Source organism: Mustela nigripes, chromosome 2, assembly GCF_022355385.1.
Source record: "Mustela nigripes isolate SB6536 chromosome 2, MUSNIG.SB6536, whole genome shotgun sequence".
Lineage (NCBI taxonomy): Eukaryota > Metazoa > Chordata > Mammalia > Carnivora > Mustelidae > Mustela > Mustela nigripes.
Window position 1 is genome coordinate 160,673,203 of NC_081558.1, and position 5,004 is coordinate 160,678,206.

The window sequence follows — 5,004 nt, forward strand, 5'->3', positions numbered from 1 at the left end:
AATGTTCTCCCTGTACATATTCCTTGAAGTGCTGCTTTTTCAAAATGAAAGAAAACCTGATGGCATGAGGCTGTTAAGATAGAGAAACTAGTGTGGAAGTAAAGGTCCGTTAAATGGTAGAAGCGTCAACTACTGAGCCTATATAATATATAATAACTGTCAAATTGTGTGATTTAGTAAATGCTTTTTCTTCTTGATGTTAGATCCTGGCTCTGTTTCCGGGCCAGCTCCCTTCATGCTCCCCCAACCCCTCCTCGCACCAGCACCCCAGAACTGTAGCTTTACCTTCACATAGCAAAAAGGCCTGTTGCCACATCCATTAGCTCCTTACAAAGTGTTTTGGTCCCCAGGATGGGAATAAAAACAGTGCTGCTGTTGTAGAAGTCCTCATCCTCAGTCCCTTGCTCCATAGACCAGATTTGACACAGCCCTGCTTTATAACTCTAACCCATTATAATAGTCTTAGAATTTGACTCCTATCTGCTATCTCAACCTCCAGATTTAACAGCCTACAGGATTCCTTGATAGTATTAAGGAGGAAATGGACATCTATCCTGTCACCTAGAATGAGACTCAGTGAAAATCTGGTAAGCTGCCTCAGTTTCCTCAACATGATCTGGATCACACCTGTTCCTGGAGATTCAGGTTGAAGCCAAAATTTCAGGTCCCCTTTGGTGTGACAGTGTGAATTATACCCCTTTCCACTAGCCATTATGTGCTATATAATCACTTCCACTAACCCACTGATTCTTCTAATGACACTAATCTCTGAATTCTAATTTGGAAAACTAACTCTATAATAAGATTCCTTTATCGAGATTTCTGAAATCGACTCCTGGCTTCCTCTCTTTATTCTGCTACTTAATCCCACGGGCAGCATACTCATTTTTTTTTTAAAGATTTTATTCATTGATTTGACAGACAGAGATCACAGGGAGGCAGAGAGGCAGGCAGAGAGAGGAGGAAGCAGGCTCCCCACTGAGGAGAGAGCCAGATATGGGGCCCGATCCCAGGACTCTGGGATCATGACCCGAGCCGAAGGCAGAGGCTTTAACCCACTGAGCCACCCAGGTGCCCCAGCATACTCATTTTTTAGGCTGCCCTGCACCGTGGAAGATATAAACAAGTAACAAAGATATAAACAGGTGATAAGTGATGACTTCAATTCTCAAGAGCTTCTGTTCTAGTTAAGGAGGCAAAACAGATCAGGAGGCAGCCCAATAGCCATTTGAGACATACTGTGGATCATGCCAACTAAAACTAAAGGAATTCAAAACAGAAACAACTGCTGGTGAACATAAACAAAGTCTTGGTGGAGAAGGGAAGAGGATGTTTGGAGTAGGGGACACAAGAGACCAAGACTTTTGGGAAACAATGAGTAGACCAGGCTACCTTCGGTTGCTCAAAATGTAGCGTCAATGGAGAAGTGAGTGTGGGAGGGGAGGTGCACACTTTATATGACTGTGTTACCTAAAGCATATCTCTGGGTTTAAAAATGGCCTCCTGATAAATCTTTGTGTCTCCATTTAGAAAATGTTAACTCTTGCAGGCTACTTCCTATGATAAAGACCAAATTTAAAAATAGAGCCAAAGGGTAACCATACACAATGAAAAAGTATTTTTAGGAATTACTTGTAATACAATCAATATCTTCATGTGGGAATAAAGATGTATACAAACTGATAAGGAAAACACTATGATTCCAATAGGCAAATTTAAAAAACAGCCAGTTCAGGAGAAAGACAATACCCAGAAAAGGGAGAAAATAAGAAGCACCAAGTTAGACAACAATGAAGTATTAACACTGACTTTTTAAAATTAACAATATTTATTCCATGGTAAGATCTGTTTCCTTTGAAATAGCTGATACTTGTTTTCTTATATTTTGCTGGTAGTTGAGTAAAAGGAAAGTAAAAGTTATAAAAATGTTCATATACTTTGACTTTATGAATTTGCTTCCAAGAATCAACCCAAAAAGAGTAATCCAAAGTAATAAAGTAGACATATGCACAAACTGTCCAGTGCACCACCATTTCTAATGGCAAAACATTAAAAAGAGTCCAGGTATGTGCTATGGTGAGTGCTGTGAATTGTGTAAGACTGATGAATCACAGACCTGTACCCCTAAAACAAATAATACATTTAATGTTAATAATAAAAAAGGGAGCAAAAAAAAAAAAGAGTCCAAGTGTCCAATAGTAAGAAAGTATATAATTTCACTATAGACCATCCTTTTGAGGAAATCCACAACCATTAAAAAGATTGGTTGTACAGTCCAATGTAAAATATAAAAATGAATGCAAACCCATACATACAACTTTCTTAACATGAAAAGAGGTCTGGGCGCCTGGGTGGTTCAGTCAGTTAAGCATCTGCCTTTTGCTCAGTCCTGGGATCAGATCAAGCCCCACACCAGTCTCTCTGTTCAGCAGGGAGTCTGCTTCTCCCTCTTCCTCTGGCCCCCCTGCTTGTGCTCTCTCCCTCTCTCTCAAATAAATAAATGAAATCTTTTTAAAAAGAGAGAGAGAGAGAGAGAGGGGCCAGAAAAGATAAACCCAAATGATTCAACCAGATATTAGAAAAGTAAGAGTAGGGACAGATGTGTTCACCTCTTATCATATGGTTTTATTGCTCTTGTAATAAAAAAAAAAAATGATTGTAAAACTCTTAAGCATTATTCAAATAGAATAATGAAACTTGTCTGTTCCTTTCTTCCCTTCCTTATACTCAGCAATCCCTGTGCATTGAAAAGGAGAGGTAGCTACCAGAGCTGAGACCTCATTGGTGTTTCCCACGGTGGAACATACTTCTCCTCTAAACTACGCCTGTCCCATTTAGCAGGCCCCAGGGGCTCTCAAACTCTGACCTCCAGTTTAAATCACGCCACCACTACTTTGGGAAAAATGACTAACTCATACTTACCCACTCGACGTCCTTCCTTGTCCTCAGCAATAATGACCAGGAGGTATTTCCTGTGGGAATTAAACTGACCCTCTAGTGCATCCTGTTCGAGCTTGTAAGTCAATGTTGAAAGATTCCAAAGCTCTTTTGCATTTGGTTTTTTTTTTTCCCCCTCCCTACTTCTGTTAGGAATGGTTGACAACACTGTTCTGAAGACTGACACCCATATAGGATCTGCTGTCAGGGGACACCTCCTGTTTCTGAAACACATTTCCCTGCATCCAAAGGGAACGATCTCAAGACGGACCCCGTATGGTTGATCCTGGTGCCACAAGGAAAGACGTTTGGACATTGCAACCATTCCATCTAAAATATATTTTTTGGAACATTTTCTTGATCAAAAATATCTTTTATGTTAAATATCTAAAACATCTCAGAAAATCAAAGAGTAAGTTTTCATTTTAGAGCCAGAAAATAAGCTTAGGCCACGTAGGATAGTTTGCATACTGCTCTTAGAGCAAAAATGGTTTGATTCACTTCATGAAAATGTATTAAAATGTAGTTTAAATGTTGATCTTAAACCAAGTATTGACTTTTGTCCTTCATTGTACTTCACGCATCTTGGAAGCACTCAGTGAATAAAATTGTACAGAATGGAAACTAACTGACACTTAAACAATGTATCTCAGTGTCCATTTTAGTCATTATCCCATTACAACAATAAGCCCAATGCCTGGCACATCATTTTTCTTTATAGGGAGAGAGAGAAAGAAAGAGTGAGTGAGCTGGGGCAGGGGGAGAGAGAGAGAATCCCAAGCAGGTTCCACACTCAGCATGAAGCCCAACATGGTGCTTGATTTCACAACCCTGAGATGATGACCTGAGCTAAAATCAAAGGTCAGCTGCTTAGCCCCACATGTGACCCTGGCACATCATTTTTTAAAATGGTCTTAACCAGGGGCGCACCTGGGTGGCTCAGTTGGTTAAACATCCAACTCTTTTTTTTTTTTTTTTAAGATTTTATTTATTTATTAAGAGACAGAGCACTCAGAGAGAGAAAGAGAGCATGGCGGGGGGAGGAGGAGGGAGAGGCAAACTCCCCACTGAGCAGGGCAGTAGCTTCACCCACTGAGCCACCCAGGTGCTCCAAGCATCCAACTCTTGACTTCAGCTCAGGTCATGATCTCATGGTTATGGGATTGAGACCCACACTGGGCTCAGTGCTCAGCAGGGAGCCTGCTTGTGATTTTTCTCTCTCCTCTCTCTCTCCCTCTGCCCCTCCCCCTGCTCTCTCTCTCTTTTCCTCTCTCTCTCAAATAAATAGATAAATCTTAAAAACAAACAAACAGTCAGAACCAGTTAAGAGTTACTGCATGCTTTCTACATGCTAGGTGTCTGACAAATGCTATGTACTTACAGACTTATTTAATCTTCACAACAACCATATAAGGCAGGTACTATTATTTCCAATTTACAAATGTGTAAACTCAAGGAGTGTGAGTAATTTGCCAAATATCTCACCACTGGTAATAGGCAGAGCAGAGATTCGGAAACAAGCCTGGGACTAGCTATTATACCATACATCTCTCCAGTATGGTAAGTCCTAAATAAATATCTGAATAATTAATAAAAATTTAAATATCTTTCTTCAGGTACACACTTCCGTCTGGAGATTAGAAATCTGAATACTAAATCTTATCCTCTGTAACTGTTGTAAGCATATTTTCAGAAGCCAGGTTTAGAGCTTCCATTCACAAAAGGTCCTTGCAGAGAAGACAATTTGGTTTGTTTATATTGGGAAAGTCAAATCAAACTACTATCACCTCGGGCACCTGGGTGGCTCAGTGAGTTAAGCCGCTGCGTTCTTCGGCTCAGGTCATGATCTCAGGGTCCTGGGATCAAGGCCCACATTGGGCTCCCTGCTCAGCAGGGAGCTTGCTTCCCTCCCCCACCTCTGCCTGCCTCTCTGTCTACTTGTGATCTCTCTCTGTCAAATAAATAAATAAGATCTTAAAAAAAAAAAAAACTACTATCACCTCTCTCCAAAACTGAACCCAACTGGTTTTTTATTCTAATGATAATTGACTAGCAGCTATCTTAGTG